Raw genomic sequence first — 18,174 nt, 5'->3', positions numbered from 1 at the left:
GTAAAACTATATAATTAAACGGTTCCGATAAAAGAGAAAAAGACTTGAAAGAAATACTAAACACCGGCTTTGGACCTGATTTTCGACAAAGAATATATATATATATATATATATATATATATATATATATATATATATATATATATATATACATATATATATTTTAAATACTATCCGTCTTGTTAAAATTCACTGAAGTTTCCCTTCGTCTCTGTGAAGTTTGGTTCGCGCCATCCACCACACATGGCAGCACCGTGGTTCCACACTTACTTTCCATGTGACTTCCGTTCCATTCACGAAACTACCATCAAATTCCGTATACCGTGATGCTGAGATGTTTACTCATCAAAAATTATCCGCGTCAATTTTTCGCGCTGGGTATGTTTCAGCAGTGTTAGTCTGGTCTCTGTATCTTCACGCCTACAATGTTAATGTTTTATTTTGACCGACTTTAAGTAAACATTCTATCAAACGAGTGTAAGTATAATATTGCTATGAGTTTATCAATTTTTTTTCATAACTGATGGTGGTTTGTAAAATTACATATGGAATGTGGTTGATTTCACATACAGTATTATTTGTAAATATATACTTACTTCTAAACAACCCACGAATATGTAAACTGAACATCTTCCGGATTTTTATTTTGTGTGTCTCATGCCTGTTAATGTAGGTTGTGTACTGAAGGCGATATTAAATCTTATTCTCTATTTAATGAATAAACAATTATTAAAGCTCTGAGTGAACTGGTGAACGTTATAACCCACGATGTATATGAATAGAGCGTCTTTATGTTGTACCTTCATATCGCTTGTTTCATTACCAATGAGCAAAAGCCCTCCTTTTCATTATTAATGATTGTTTTTTTTACTAGAGTGATATCTTTTTATACCTATTCATTTTGACATTTTACATATTTTATGACAAGGTTTGAGACTTATTTAGGCAAATACATAATTACTCTTATATCTTACAGGTACGGGACCACATGATATTCTCGCACCGAAAAAACAAGTGTGCATAAAACTACACTACAGTCGACAGCTAAAAATGTAAAATTACAACCATATCAACCAGAAGAGCATTATTCTTCTCTGTACAATGTAATACATAATTCAAAAAGATGGCAGCGGTGGGATTCGAACCCACGCCCCCGAAGAGACTGGTGCCTTAAACCAGCGCCTTAGACCGCTCGGCCACGCTACCACATGTTGAAATGTGCTCAGTATTATGATGTGCTCAGTAGATTTTTATACACAGTAAGAATTTGTCAATTTATTGAGATTTTGTCAATACGCATATGGATATTTGCTAATATTTGGGGTTGTAAATTTACTCTGACAATTTGTGCAATTTTACAATCGCTTGTGTGGGAAAAACTATAGTGTAATGATAAAAAATGACAATATTGATATCTTATATTTATCGCATAAGTGTGTCCACTAAAACCTCAAATATTAAATTTAAAACTTATTTTGTTATTTAGGATGTAAATTCGTGTAATTTAACTAAGGTCTGCAAAACATTTATGTTTTCTAGAAACATGCTAGAAAAAATATGCAATTCAAAATAACTAACATTTATGCGTGTAATTTAAAGAAATGTTTTTAAACATTGTATATAGTCCGCAGTCCCAAACCCTGCCCACTTTTTTTTAATTTTTTTTTTCAGGCACTCTCTGTATTAAAAACCGTAGGACTATACAAAATTAATGAAATTTGATTGAAAATCGATTAAAACTGCTCCGCCGTCTATGAAATTTCTACAGTTTGTTTTGGACTCACTAAAGTACAATGCATTCATTATCAGTGACTGCTAGAGAATTCCACCATCCTCAGCAAGGGTTATCAGATGATTCCACTGATATACCAGTACAACAGCAGATCGTTAGCAGAACTTTTCAGTTTTTGTATAATTTTGTTGATTTAAATCACCTGTTCGGATTCAGAGTACATAGTTACAAGATTGATTCAACTGAAAAACATTATTTAAGGTTAAATTTGGCTTATTAAAAAATAATATAAGTTATATGTTACAATAATAAAAAAAGAAGTCATGGTTTAGTTGCTGATCACATGATTGTTTGATAAGATGATATTTTAATATTTGTAAAAAAATTATTAATAATTATATTTGTTCAAAGGCACATGAATCTCTGTGTGGTAATGTTATGAATATTTTAAAACAGCATAGTATAGAAGCAAGAGTTTTGTTTTGTTTTTTAATTAGTGATTATTGACAGATGGGTATAATATCGGTAGTTTATAAAGGTACGGAAGAATATTGAAACAAAAATTAATTATTAATATATACCCTATATATGAGAGTATTGTTTATTCGATGAATATGGCTTTTCAGCTAAAAAATATACTGAAAATATGCATGTCTGAGCACTACAATAATTTTGTAAAAGGTTCTCTGTTCTGGGGTAAGACAGGGTAATATCTGAGGCATGAACAAGTAGGAAGAGATAAGTTTTTAAGATTTTACTGTTGTATTAAACAATTTACAAATAAAATATAATTTTACTGACATACGAGTGCATAGATTTTTTACATGTGGGTGAACGCAAAAGTGATGAAAGTAAGATGAAAAGAGTCAGATATTAGAACACTATTTTTGCACACACACAGAGAAATTCGTCTGTGATATCGTCGGTTATAGGTGCTGCCTTCTACTGGTCCATTGTTTTAGTTCAAACCATTGACACCATACTAAAGCAGCTGTATTACTTCAAAACAAACGTTTCCCGTCTCACTCCATTATCCTTTATGTCCAGCTCTTCCCTAGGTATACCTATAACGATTTATAGGGGTTTGAAGAGTCAAAAAAAGTATCTTCAGAGTGTTTTTAATATATTTAATTTTGATAATCTTAAGCACAATTTACCAACTTCTAAAAATTTATTTTGTCTACAGCCGCAAAATAAAATAAATAACATAACTTTGCTTACCGAAATTTCAGCATGATGGTAACAGTACAAAAAATAGTTACACACATATATATACACACATACCTACACAACCATAAAATATCCCTTAACTCAATGCCAAGCTGAGAAGACTTGAAATACCAGTAAACTATGGTTCTGAATTTAAAAAAAAATTAAAAAGTGTCTATTTTCCAGTCATAGACATTTTTTTTCGAAAGTTTGTGAATTCTCACTCTGTACCAAATTATTAGATTATATAACGAAAAATTTATGCTACGCAATCATAAATAAAACTATCATTGATAAAAATCAATAAAATCAACATGCTGTACATTTAGGGGGAAAAAATGGTTTTTAAGACTTATGCGGCAAAAAGATTTAATCGGGTAAATTTGACAAGTCAAAATATTAAAAAAATACTTCGATAACTTAGCAAGTTATTTGATAATATTGCTTATAAAGTAAATAACTTGCAAAATCAGCATTTTTTTACCTGATTAAAAATGTTGCCACATAAGTTCTAACAAGATTTAATTTTTACTCAAAAAAATATAATATTTTATTTTGAATTGTTATTAGTAATAGGGTTGTTTATTATCGCGTAGAAAACCTTTTAGTGTCAGTATCTAATAATTTGGTGCATGGTGGATATTTAAAAACTTTTTAAAAAATGACTATAGCTTGACAATTTTTGAATTTCGGTTGTTGGATTCAGAACCGCAATTAATTGGCCTATCAACTGTTCTCATCCTGACGTTAAGTTATGGGAACTTTTAGTATGTGTACACATATATACACATGAGTAATTATGTAGCCTTTAAATTTAAGTTATTCTATGAAGCAAAAGTCCAAGAAGGAATTTAAAAATCCTCGTTTTACCACAAATTATAGCACAAATCAGATATAATCACATATTAAACAATGAATACTTAAATTTTGATGATTAGAATAAACAGCTGTGTTAATACAGCAAAATCTGTCTTATTAGAAAAATTGATTTCGATGTTTTTATGTTCTTGAAGATATTTCAATTATTATTTCAATTATTGTGTCTTTGAAAAAACATATGTATTAATAATTTTTTACAAATACTAAAATATCATATTACCAAATAATCACATGATCAGCATCTAAACCATGACTTCTTTTTTTTATTATTGTAACATATAACTTACATAAGTATTAAATTTATTCGGGAACCATAAAACTGGTAATACCAACTAATGAAAACCTATCAGATTTAATTTCCGCAATCTATACAAAAGAAGTAACGAGTAGGTATTCAAAATTCATAAGGTAATCAATCCTGATACATTTTCACAGCAACGAAACTGGTAATTCTGGCTCCCAACTTCTGTGGGCCCCCTGCTGATAAGTAAGTGGGTAACACTTCAACTTGATTGGTCATGTAAAGGCATCTTGCGTTCTTTTTTTTTATTGTTGTTGGAATAAATTTAACTTCGATGCGAATAGAACAAGCGGACCTGAAAAAGAGCGGCGAGTGGCTGGCCTTTGTCCGGGCGCGAAGTGTCTGCGATGGCTGGGCACGAGGAAACTGCCTTGTAGAGACTGGTATTTTTTTTTTTTTTTTGGTATCTTCGTTTAATTTATCTATTTTTTTCCCCCTCGTGTTCGAACCAAGGTCCCGCCGTGTGGCGATCCGGGCGTGGGACGGCTCTGGGCTGCAGGTCCCCTGGAGCGGCAGTAACTCTCCCGCCGTGTAGCCAGGGGGGGGGGAGGGTGGGTAGGGGGGGAGGAAGGCAGGGTTGCCCCGCCGGCTTCATTTTCATATCAATGGCCCGCCACGGCGCGCCCGGCTCTTATAGGCTATCTTTCCTACTCTTGCATTGAAGTCTTCTCCCACGCGCCCGCGCGCGCGAGCTGGCGGCGGTCATAAACACGCTGTTACGGGAGGGGGGGACTGTCACTGTAGGACAGTTTCTCCGCGGACCCGTCCCTGTGACGGTTCGTGACGTTTCTATAACGGATTGGGCGCGAGGGCATCCCGGGAATGGCCCGGTTCCCGCGTAAGTCGTCATCCTCGATCGTACTCGCTAGAGTCATGATGCAGACCGATCCTTGTCTAATGCGCATGAGACCATCATTGACTTACAACTTACCACCAGAACTGTTGAAATTTTATATTGTAAACATGGACACAAGCGCGTTTTCACTAACTGTTTAGCTTTTTTTTTTTTTTTTTTTTTTTTTAGAAAGTTGAGGTAATAAATAAACACAGAAAAATAATTTATGTACTTTTAAAAAAATTCCTTTGTAAATCAGTTGCCAAAAAACAGTTTTTAATACTACAAGAAATATATTGTACATTAGTACAACACACATGTAGCTATGGTTATGTTTTGCATTTACGAAATACGTTTAACGAGACAATACTAATTATTTCTTACGAAAATTGGTGCATAATTGTATATTTTAATTGATGTTTTATTCAATAATTATTTTTTAAAACCACATGAAAGATAATAGAATATTAAAAAATTTGACTATTTTATTTTACCGTGCACAGTCAATATTGAAAAAGTTATTCGGGTGACGGTTTACAAATAACTATAACCTTAGAAGTAACTGGGACAATACAATGCATCAATGTCTGGGTAAGAACCCGAACCTAGTATGACTGCGAACACTATTTTGTAGTGCTACAGTTGTTTTCATGTAAATGTACCAATTTACAAATATAATTAATGCAAATGAATATCCCTGTTACATTTTCAAAAAAGAAAAAATTCAGTCACTATAACGAAATATCAAACACTAACTGTGCTAGAACTCGGACGAACGAAGCTACTTTAATTTTTAAAACCTTGCCAACATACCCGTGACGTCTGCCTGGCGTACGTTCTTTACAACTCTATTGATACGAATATTTTCTAATGCTTTACCCGGCACTCGTGAATTATATTAAAATTTAGTTTATATTAAGTATATATGTAACTCTCAAATTAAGAGTCTGTACGTCTGCCTTTGTTTACTTCTTGCCCAACCCCCACCCCAACCTCCCTGAAAAAAACTTCCTCCTGCCTAAAATCACGACTTTGAAATCAACTATCATACTACTTGTTCAATAACGAAAGTTCGTTCGTAGTTCTAACTTGTCCCAGGGAAATGTGAGGCGAGTAAAGGCCCCCATCCCATTCCTCATTCTAAAGTGTCCATGAGCTTTATTGTATTAAAACTGTGGAAACCTCTTTACAGTTAGGTGGGGAAGGGCAACCCCCTAAAGGTGAAAATTGGACTAGCAATATCTTCGCAGCCGGTATGGATTGTGGGTTGTGCTTAGTTTTGGTGTGTGTCTTCTATGGCATACTAAGCATAGTATATCTTTAAAGATTCCCCCGCACGTGGTGTACCGCGGGCCCGTCGCCTGGTTGTTTGTATCAGCGTAAAACCTGTTAAAATAGCGTCAAATTAAAACCTTGCCAATAAAACAAATTTTACTGTTAACGGAGAGGAGGTAGACAGGTTTCTCTTGGCAAACGGTTTGCATATCGTAAACCAGCCTGGGAGGATGGCCACATATGTTTCGGCCCAAGGAAGCGAGACATTTATTGATGTAACAGCATGCACGGACCGTGCCTGGGGAGTGATTACAAGTTGGGAGGTAACAGATCATACCTCAAGTGACCATAGAATGATTCAATTCTATGTAGACCTTTTTCCTGCTAATGTTGCTGCTGATACTGTCCCTAGGACCTGTTACATCCACAAGGGAACAAATTGGAAACAATTTGATGATGTACTCCTGCAGAAGGTGCTGGAGTATCAGGAGAGGCTGGAATCTGACTCCGTTGATGTGAGAGCACAAGCAATTACGAAGATAATACAGGAGACTTCTGAAGCTGTGCTGAGGAAACGCAAAAATAACCGCGTTGGAAATCCCTGGTGGTCAAGCGAACTCGATGGTGCACATAAACGGTTGAGGGCAGCTAGGTGTCGGCTGTCCTCTCTGCAAGGAGCAGACCGTGAGGAGGGTTCGCGGCGGTATCGTCAGCTCCGCCATGAATATAACCACCGTGTAAGGGAAGTCAGATTGGAGTCATGGCGAAGTTTTGTGGAAACTGAAGGTAACAGGGACCCCTGGGGAATAGTATACAGAATAGCTGCTCAGAGACGGCGAGTGGCCAGTGCGATGCATGGATTGAACATAGATAACCAGTTCAGCACGGATATAGTGGAGAGTTCGGCTGAGATGATGGGAATGCTTCTCCCTGACGACTCCCTTGTCGGAGAGAGCAACTCGCATATGCACACCAGAATGAACATCTTAGAACCATATCATGCGGAGGACACTCCTCCCTTTAACAGGGAAGAGCTTACGGATGCAGTCAATAATATGAAAAACAAAAAAGCCCCTGGTCACGATAAAATAACGTCAGAAATACTTAAGAAAGTCTACCCCAGGATTTCAGAACACCTATTGCAGATATACAACAAATCTCTCGCTGAGGGAAAATTTCCGAAGACCTGGAAAAAGGGCATCCTTCGAGCCCTATACAAAGGTGATGGGAAGGACCCGGCTAATGCAAAATCATACCGGCCTCTCACACTACTGCCAGTCCTGGGGAAAGTCCTCGAAAAGTTAGTTAACAGGCGGCTTACCCACCACATTGAGCAAGTGGGGGGACTGCACATCCGTCAGTACGGCTTTCGATCTGGTGTTGGAACGGAAACTGCTCTGCATGACCTCCTCAGCAGTGTGGAGCGATGTACGGAAAAATACCTGATGGGGATATTCCTGGACATCGCCAGTGCCTTTGACACAGAGTGGTGGCCGGGGATCCTCAGCCGGCTGAGAGAGCTGGAGTGTCCTCAGAACCTCTACTCCTTGTTGTGTGACTACTTTCGCAACCGCATAGCTGTGGTGGAATTGCGGAATGCGGAAGTAGAAAAGACTTTGTCAAAGGGCTGCCCCCAGGGCTCCGTGCTTGGACCCTTGTTGTGGAACATACTGTTCGATGGATTCCTCCGGATCCGGCTGCCTGAGGGTTGCGAGATCTTTGGGTATGCCGATGATGGACTTATTCTCGTCTCAGGTTGTTCCAGGGCTGCTCTTGAGTGGCGATGTAATGAGATCTTGGGGCAGATTTCATCCTGGGCTGACTCGGTGAAACTTCGGTTCTCATCGGGAAAGTCCAGATGCATGATGCTAAAGGGCAAGTTTAGCGGAGCCTGGGCTCACTACCCACATGTGAGCCTGGGGGGTGAGCGCCTGAAATTTACCACCACTCATAAGTATCTGGGAGTCTTACTGGATGATCGGCTCTTATTTGCTAAGCATTTAGAGTACGTTTCCCAAAAGGCTGTGGTGATGTTTCATCGCCTCCGAGGATTGTCCCCGACCAACTGGGGCCTATCGTCGCCTACGCTGGCATGTCTGTACAGGGGGGTGTTCATCCCAATCATGACTTATGGTGCAGTTGCATGGTGGCATCGTTCAGGATTGGTACACATGAGGAGGAAACTGCAGTCGGCGCAGCGTGCTGCCCTTCTTGCGGTTACCGGGGCCTACCGTACCGTATCCAATGACGCTCTGCAGGTTCTCGCTGGGGTGATCCCACTGGATCTGCTCGTGGCTGAAAAAGGGCAGCTTGCTGCCGTGAAAGCTGCGGGCACCCTCAGGCCAGAGGACCACATAAGGCTCAGGGAAGTGACCATGGGGCAGTGGCAGCGCAAGTGGGAAGCTAGTGAAAAAGGTAGGCATACCTATGAGATCTTCCCGAATGTACAAGATCGACTTCAGTGCAAGCATATAGAACTGACGCGAGCCACGGTTCAACTTCTAACTGGGCATGGTAACTTCAAGGCCAAACTACACCAATTTGGTCTAGCAGAGAATCCGCTGTGTGGGCACTGCCACACGGTGGATGATGTCAGACATGTGCTGCATGATTGTGAAAAAGTTGAGGATCTTCGTGAACAGCTGAAGTTCCACCTGGGTCTGATTGGGTGTGACTACGACCTTGCAAATGTGGTGGCGCGGAAAGAGAGTTGGGTTCTCTTCCGTGAATTTGCTCGGAGAGTCATAGTGAGACTTCAAGTGGCAGACGAAACTGAGCCACTGGCTCCGTGAGCATCCTCCCTTGCAACTGTCAGCGGAGTAGTGTTCAACTGCTACTGAGATACTTGGATTATGTACTCCTGGATAAGGCACGCACAGGATCATTGACTACCTACTGGTTAGTCAGGGCCCTAATGGGGGACCTGGCCCCAGTAGATGGTCCTCAATTTATGGCAATACCTGGATGACTGATGGATAGCAGGTACTGAAGCATGTCTGGTAATTTGTATATGGGTATATAATGGATATATAATTAATATAAAGGAATATAATCAATATATAATGGCATATAAATGATATGTAATGGACTTATATATATATATTATGGTGTTGGTTTTGCTGGACTGTGAATGCGCCTGACTTGAACCCTTACCTGCATATAGCCCCATGTGGGGATTTCAGTCTACAGGTTCCTAAGAAGCCACTATGGGTACCATAGTGGTGGAGGGGACATGTTTTCTGGATCTGGTAGTTTCAGTAGGAAGGGGCCCTTGACTATACAGATCTGAAAGCAGACTCCCAATCTACCCTTAAAGGGCGCACATTTGGGAGGGGCGGAAGGCGGGTGCGTTGGCCTTCGGGCCTCCGAAAACATGTTAACTTAATAAAATTGAACAAACAAAAAAATTGTTTTCTTTGAACCGATTTAATATTTTTCGAGGCACAATATTGGTGTTGATACAATATATTTGTTTAGTATGTAAATTTTTTATTTCTTCATTTGTTTGTCTCTGTTTAAACAAACATCTATAACGCCAACAACTAATTCCATACTTTGGGAGATACATTTGATACGATTTCGTCCTACTATGTATGTATATTATCAACAAAGAGAGCTGTTATATTTTTTTTGGGAGTGTACGTCTTGTAGACAATGAGTTATTTAAAGATAGATAGGGAATAGGTATTAAGGGACGATTCGTCTAGAGCCTGAGTGAAGAAAAAATCCCATTTATATTTTTGCCTGAGGAGATTTTGGGAGTCATAGAAAACCGGAATCAAAATGTCTGGATCGGAATTGGAAACCGAATAAAATTTGCTACATGATTTAAAAAATTACAATTGGACATTGCATTTAAATCAGTAAATCTTTATCGCCGAAATTATCCGTTGAGTTTAAGTAAGTAAAAAGTCAAATAATAAAAAAATGTTTTGTTTGCTATAACATTATGTATCTATTACTTATATATCATGTAAGGCTGAAATGTAGGCAATCAAGCTAGGAAAAATATTTTTGTAAAATAAGATTACACAAGTTTACAAAATTTACATAATGCACAGCCAGTGTACTTACGGTGGGGGAAGTTGAGGCGATGACTCGTAGAACGTAATGAGAAATTAAAAAGGCAATGATATGGAGTGGGGCCCTCGATAGGAGAAAGGGGGGAGGAGGAATAACTAACTAAATAGAGAGTTGGACAACTGTAATATTCGATGCAGGTTTTTCATCTCCATGATTTTTACAATTATGAACCTCTATTGTGTACTTTATTAAAGACGAAAATAAGTTTAAATCATAACTAAGCTATAAAATTATTTGCCGAAAACGCAGCATCAGCGGTCGATAGTGTGTTTGCACTATAGCACACATGCATACTTGCACACTGGCATACTTGAGCACTTATATCTCTATGAAACTATGAAACGTTTATTACTTTCTTCTTTACTAGTATTTTCAAACAGGAAATGATTGTAAAAATATAAATTTTACACTTCGTATAGGTATATAAGAATAAAGTCGTTTGATGATAATGAATATTTAAAATTTTATTTTTAAAAAGTTAAATAGGCAGTTTACAAATGAAACATTGTCTCCTGGCTAGTTATGTAGGCCCAAACAACCCTCGTTTCTCACAGATAGGCTACAGATGACAGAAACTCCTACGCGCCATGGCAAGATTGGGGATCAGCACCTGCAACATAAATCTAACTTTTGCGTTGAAGAAACATAATGAAATGCTTTGGTGGGAAAAGAAAAAAAAGGAGGTTGTGTGGATAAGTTTGGGGAGGGGAGGGAAGTAACCCGTGAATACCATTGACAAATATAAACGTCCACCATATAGACATCCTGCCGAAAGGTTTTAACAATGTAAAGCTCCAGTGTAGTCTAGCAATAACTACCAAAAAATACATAAATAGCATGTAAAACTGCAATGCATGGACATATGGGTAGTACTGAGTCAATTAAATTTAATAATATAGTATTTTGTGATATCGATGGTGACAATCTCACGGTCATCGAGATACCTGTACAATCGATAAAGAATAAATAATAAAACTAATGTTCAAGCAGTAAAATATTTTTTTTTGTCGTCGTCATCACCTGAGTAACCTCACGGGTTTCGGGTCCTGGCGCTGTACGTCATTCGCGGAGTCTCCTGCACGGCCCTTAAATAATGATTTTTTAAGTGTCATTCCCGTCCCCTGCGGTAGTCACCACGTCTGTGCCCTTTTATTTCACGCGGCGCGTAACGTACAGCGGCAGCCAAGTTCCGCGCGGGGCAGACCCTGCTTCCCCGCGCCCTCTTCGCCCGCGTTATTCCATTTCTCATTTGAAGCAGTAAATCCCGCCTCCCGCCCCGCCCGCGCGCCCTCGGCCGCACCTGGTGCCACCGCCATCTGTCTTCCCGCCCGGCGAGTTCAAACAAATTACAAGAGAACATCTTATAACGGCGACGCGTCGAGCGGCGAGCCGGGCTCAGGCGGCGGCAAAAATATTAGGGCGAAAAAGACAAAATGACTCCCGGCGTTTAAAATATATACCTACCTACACACTCCCGGCAGCGGGCGAGCGAGCCACGCGGACATCTTTGTTCATTACTAGAGACCGTGATAGGCTGACATACCTCTGTGTTGTATCTGCCATTGGTCCGCAGTTCATGGGAAGTACTCTGGGCCATTGAGGAACTTTCAAACCAAGTATGTATCAAATCACGGACCACCAAGTTGATACCTATCGCTAGAGACCCGGAAATTTCGCGGATTTATTTAGTCGCAAGCTAGAATGCAAACCTTCACACTCTCGCACTGTGTTTATGATTGGCACGCAGTTGTTTGGACACGCCCGTCTACGACCGTGAGCCAATGATGCCCAGCTAGGAGAGAAGTAAGCGAACCAGGTAGTGCCAAATAACAAGGATAAAAATGTTCTCGCTAAGAAATCAACCAATGGGAAAGTTAACATGGGTCGAGCACACCTATAACTTTGAATTCTATTCTGAGGCCAGAAGAATCCGCGAAATATCGGGGTCTCTACCTATCGCAATGAAAAGAGGACATTTCGCAGAGTGTGCAGAGAAGCCTCTCTTGAAGGTCATTGAACTCATGAATTTTTCAGGTTTATAGTCATAACTATAGACCGGACAAGTTCGCAAATTCATTTCGTGATTTGATAAAATTCAAATATTTATTTGGAGGACTCTGGGCCAATTAGACGTCCTCAGTGAATAAAGTATCGAATCACAAGTTACCCCCAGACGCTTCACAAGTCAGCAACCAATGAATAGGTGAAGTTTGTCCAAGTACGCAAAGAATATTGGAGTCTATCCTGGAGGTCATTGGAACCGCTAGTTTTTCCTGACCCTACTCATAACGCGACCGCGAAGCTACTGGGAAACTGTTAAATGTGGTCGTGATATTTTTGAAGTGAAACATGACGTATTCAGAGCTTTGAGAATAGTAGGGTAACAAAAAAAACGTGCAAAACTTTATTGAAAATTTAACGATTAGTGAAATAGTGTTTCAACTGCATTGCTATCTGGTCGCCATGTTTGTACTTCTGTGCCGACACGAGCAATTGGGTGAGGCAACACCTTGTGGTTGCTGGTACGTCAATTGCACATTACACACATAATTATAAAGGTCTGTTAACGCTACTACTGAATTCTCAGGTTTGAATGTATCAGAAAACACATACCTTTCACATAACATCACAAATCCTCAAAACGCACAAGAGGGATGGAGGGGTAGAGACCTTCTTGGGACGTCCTGTGCCTTACCCTGAACGCTTGAATGGTCTCATGGAAATACGGGGGGGGGGGGGGGGGGGGGGAGGAGAGACCGGGGTCTGGCCTAATTTGTTCCCCCATTTTTTGTACGTGGTCCCGCCTGGAGTGACGGGACTTCTCGCAACTTCATTAGCCACCGAGGAACACATGGACATATGTATGCAGGATGTTTACAAACATATCCAACCCTCGCAGAGTCTTCACGAAAAATAATGTGGCATATGTATTAATCATTGTTTCCTTAAAGGGGTGATCGGTAAAACCAAGTTTCAATACATATTCATAAAAAAAATTCTTCAGAATAAATAACAAAATATAAAACAGTTATTTAATAAAAAAAAATTTTACACTGATAAAATTATTCGTCTTGATTTTAAGAAAGAACACTGATTCCAAACTAGTCACCAATGTACTAATTTATTAGTTAATTCACAAGTACGTAATTTAACTACATTGGTCACTAACTCCCCAAAATCATTTGTAAGTATTGTTACGATGCGGCCGGAGACAGCTGGATATATCGCGGGCTTCTGGGGAAATCCATGCTTCCTTCCTACATTAGCAACGCTGGTGCCCGCCATTCCCTCAACCACAACACGAACCTTCCATTAAGGCCCTGTCACACTGACTAATTTTTGTCCAACTATATTTGACAATAGAGTTGGAGGGATAATTTTGGACGAGAAATGCCTATAAATTTTCTCCATCACATTGAATAAATCTCACTATGTTTTGAATCATCTCACACTATCAAAGTTTATTTTTGGTCTAAGCTATCTCAATCTTTTCAGCATTAATATTATTTTGAAATTAAATAATGCATTACAGTGCTGGATGGAATTTTCAAACTTGTTATACTTTATGTGCGCATTTTTAAACGTTTAAAACATCTAAAAATTTTACTCACACTGACACTAGTTACATAAAAAAAAATTCAGTAATTTTTATAAGTAATTGGCGCATTATTTGCTTTTTACATACAAAGCAAATTCGCTTACGATATTTATATGAACTTATTTTATTTATTTTACATTTAAAACCTCTTTAATAGGCAATGAGTTGTTTGACATTTTAAGAATTATTGTGACTGAAATGACTTCATTTCTATTTTCGTTTGGCAAGATTTTTATTGGCTGATTACATCCAACATGAAACGTTTTCAGAACCCATCTTATTTGCAAAATATTTTTTAAAAAAATACATGTCAAAGTCAAAACATAGCTCCGCTAGTGACGTTTCCGTTGACGTCGTAACCTTCCAAATTTATTTGACAAAACATATTGGAAGGTTTTGGTAATGAAAGTTTGACAAGTTCTTTATTCGGCCAATTTCTGTTAATTAAATCCCCCCCCCCCCTTCATGGTTCTGCAGGGCCCTGGTGCCTTGCCATCTGCATGGTTCTGCGGGTCGCCAGTTGCAACGTCGCGTGAAGTGGCGTAACTGGGACGCCATTACCGTCTCGGCCTCGAGCATCCGCTCGGAGACTTTGATGGCGCCACATTTCGGAGGGCTACTACATAGACATTTCCATGGCGAGCAGAACAACTATCGTACAACGAATTTTACTAGGCCACTTTTGACACAGAATACATTACAAGCCTCTAAATACAGACGTCACGACAATTACATGCATTAAGTTAACCAACTAACTATAGAGAAATTGTGACTTTCTCCCCGCCTGACAGCTACACTTAATTAATATCAGAATCAAGCAACAGAGCGACAGCTACTTTTACTACTCAACTTGACTGTGAGCTTTAATCTTAAAATCAGCATTCTCGCGCCCCGCCGTCGTTTCCAATGATTCGAAACAAAAAAAAAACGGAACCGCAATCTTATATTACTAACCCGCAAAGCGAATAATAATAAAGTTTAGTTCGTGGTTTTGCTGTCAAGTGCTCCCGGCCCAGCATATGAGGAAACGGGGGTGGCGAGCAGCGAGAAGGTACACTGTTGGAAATTACAGTAAATTTGTGGACTTTTAAACGAAGAACTTAACTAAAATAAACGAAGAGTTCTTTGTAATTTTAAATAACTGAATCTTCGTAGAAACTACGCCGCATTTTGACTTGCGAGTTGCATGTTTCTTTTTAAACAAAGGCCAACACAACACACGTGGACAAAATAAGAGTGTTCTTACTGTAGGCTTAACCAGATTATTATTTTGGGTTTATGTTCAAAATAAGTTAACTCAATGTCCATAAATTAACGAAGATACCTGGATAATTTGTAACCATCGTTCTTCGTAAATTGAAAGTGAAAATTGTTATCAGTGTAGGAGTAGAGAGGTGACCCGAGAGGCAGGCTAGTGGCAAAACTAGTGAGTCCTCGAAGCGTAGTGATACGAGAGAGAGAATAGAGAGCGAGAGAGCGTGCGAGAAAGAGCTCCTTGGCGAGCGATGAAGGGCGACGAGCGACGGACGGAGGACCGGGCCCAGCGGAACAACGCGGCGGACCTGTGAGTAGTGCCGGTAAGCTCACTGGAGCAGAAGTTGCGCGGACAGAGTCGGACGGTAGGGAGACAAGCTCCGGTGGCGAGTGAAACGAGAGGATTTACTTAAGTTTGATTATATTTGTGGACAGTCTTTAGACTGTTATAATTTCGAGAAATGTGTAAATATTAGTTACTATAGACCGTTTCACTCTCAGAATGCAGTACATGGCCCATGGTGCGCGCTGTTGCCAAATCTCTCACACATTATGAATTTCAGGAGATGTGTTTCTTTGGAATTATGATTGCACCAGAATCATTTTAAGAACTCGTATCGTAAGTTATGGTATTTTATACTATAGTTAATGTGCCTGAGCTTCGCTAAGGGTGTCAGCAGGCAGAACACTCTCGCACTACTCAATTTCGTGGGAACGCCATTGACGCACATAGAATTAAAAAGGGAAATGAAAAAAATATCATGAAACTAAGATAACCAGAAGAAATAGAAACCAAAAACGCTGTCATGTACTCAATAATTTTTAAGGGCCTTCAAATTCATAATAATTTAACCGATACTTTGTCAAGATTCGATGGTTAAGTCTGGTATTCGGATGATGTGACACCTCGTTGGGCTACGAGACCTTTCCATAGTGGGGGCTGAGGGTGTATATAAATGGCGAGGTTGACCTGCGAGAACAGTGAAGCTAAGAGGGTGCGCGACCCCTTGGTGAGCGATAGTGGACGACGAGAGACGAACTTTGTGTGCGAAGACTGGTGCACCGGTGATTGAAGTATCCAGTTGTTGTTGTATGTGTGGCGGACGTGTGAGTCGTGTGAGGCAGTGTGTTGGGACAGAGGTGCGTGATAAGAAACGAGCAGTAGAGAGACCTACTTTCGAGCCAAGCCTCAGTGGGGAGAATAAATCGGGGACTTCATGAAACAGTGATGAATTTATGCCCAGAAAATTAAATAGTTATAACTTAATTAATAGTGTAAATAAAAAGTAATAAATAAAACTTTATTTAATTATTTTGGCTATCCTTTCGAACCTGTTTTCCCAACCGTATAATATAAAAACTATAGAGAGATTTTTAATTTTATCACCTTTTCATTATCAGGTAAACCATTTTACAATCTTGAGGGAACTAGAAGGGTGTAGAATCCCCGATTTTTTGGTTAACAATCTTGTGCCTTAGGCTATCGGACATCGTTCACACTAAAATATTTTAAATTACGCGAATTCCATTACCACTTTCCCAAACTAATGTAAATTAAATGTGCTTTGGTCAGTATGAATTTACAAATACATTGTAGGATTTGCATTCTATAACCGTTGTTAATTTAATCTGACATATACTATGCACTTGACCATTAATAAGGTTTTTGTAAACAAGTACAGTTTACTAACAAAAAATTGTAAATTAATTAATTTCACAATTTTTATTTATACTTTTACATATAGGCCTATACATATATAAGTTTGTAACTTAACACGTAAGTTATTTAATTGAAAGATTTTCATTCGCATTGAATTAAATATGTGTATAGTTGCAATAACTGTATGATTGTCTTAAAATTTATTTTACGAATAATTACAATGTAATTTTTAATTTATCGTTCATAAGTTGGTCCTTCTTTTGTTTTAAAGTTTTTTGGTTCACTAACACAATGGGAATTCAAATAAAGCATTTTAGAACCAACAAATATATATTGTATCTCAAAATGAAAGCTGTATAATTTGCCACCCCATGAGTTTACAAATAGGTTTGTGTTCAACGACAATCATTACGATCGCACAACACGTAAGCTCATTCTTCATTGCCACTGGTTTGGAATTATTTAAGTTATCCATTATTGTTGTGGCTGTGTGGCACGTGACAATTGTAATGTATTCGCTGGTTGGAATGCTGGAGGAGAACAAAGAAGTATGGATACATCCACACACAGCATCAAAAGAAACGACAGGGAGAGCGCGGATGATGTAGTGCGTTCACGGTGATCAATTAAGTTCACAACATCCAGCGGTGCTCACGGAACTTCGCTGTCAGACACAGAAATCTTGAGCTACATAGTTGTCCAGAAGACCGGCAGTGACTGTGGGCGTGTGTCTGAACTCTCCTTAAGGATATATTTATAGATACTTGACCACGGAAGTGACATAACAAAAGCTGTCCGTACTGGAAGTGAATTATGAAGGCACACAAGTAAACGAATATGTGTACTTTTCGTGTATTTACCGGTAAATAAAGCTCTGTCAAGCTCTGTTGAATTTTGTAAGTTATAGAGTTTTGTAAATTATATACGTTTTAACATGTTAGTAGTTCAAAGACTCTTAATATAAATTTGACTTTATATTTTATCATGATAAAAATCATTCAATGAAAAAAAAACATGTACACAAGGCAGTTTCAAGTAATACATGCACATACAACGATTGTAACTTACGAAACAGTTGTACAAACACAGTGGCGGTCCTATGGAAGGGAAAATGTGGGTGATCGAACCCCTCCCCATACTTTCCATAAACTCCTCAGAACATAAAGAAATGGAGTGAAAACAATAAGTTTCTTCTCTATTCCGTATCGGAACTTTGAAGTTGGTTAATTTTTTTTTGTTAAATGTATTATTTTACATTAAAAATTTTCTCTATTTTGTATAAAATTTTTTAACTTTCATAAACTTAAAAATCATATAAACCCCCAGTTTTGATGTTGGATTTTCAATG

The 18,174-nt window shown here is 38.8% G+C and overlaps 1 non-coding gene across 1 annotated transcript; it reads right to left on the bottom strand.

Moving 5' to 3' along the window:
* Positions 1–1,124: 1,124 nt before the first annotated feature.
* Positions 1,125–1,206, bottom strand: Trnal-aag (transfer RNA leucine (anticodon AAG)). Its single transcript has one exon. It is a non-coding gene; the product is annotated as a tRNA-Leu (tRNA).
* Positions 1,207–18,174: the final 16,968 nt, after the last annotated feature.

The sequence above is a fragment of the Bacillus rossius genome, chromosome 3 (genome assembly GCF_032445375.1).
Source record: "Bacillus rossius redtenbacheri isolate Brsri chromosome 3, Brsri_v3, whole genome shotgun sequence".
Classification (NCBI taxonomy): domain Eukaryota; kingdom Metazoa; phylum Arthropoda; class Insecta; order Phasmatodea; family Bacillidae; genus Bacillus; species Bacillus rossius.
This window is presented reverse-complemented; position numbering and strand designations above follow the sequence as displayed.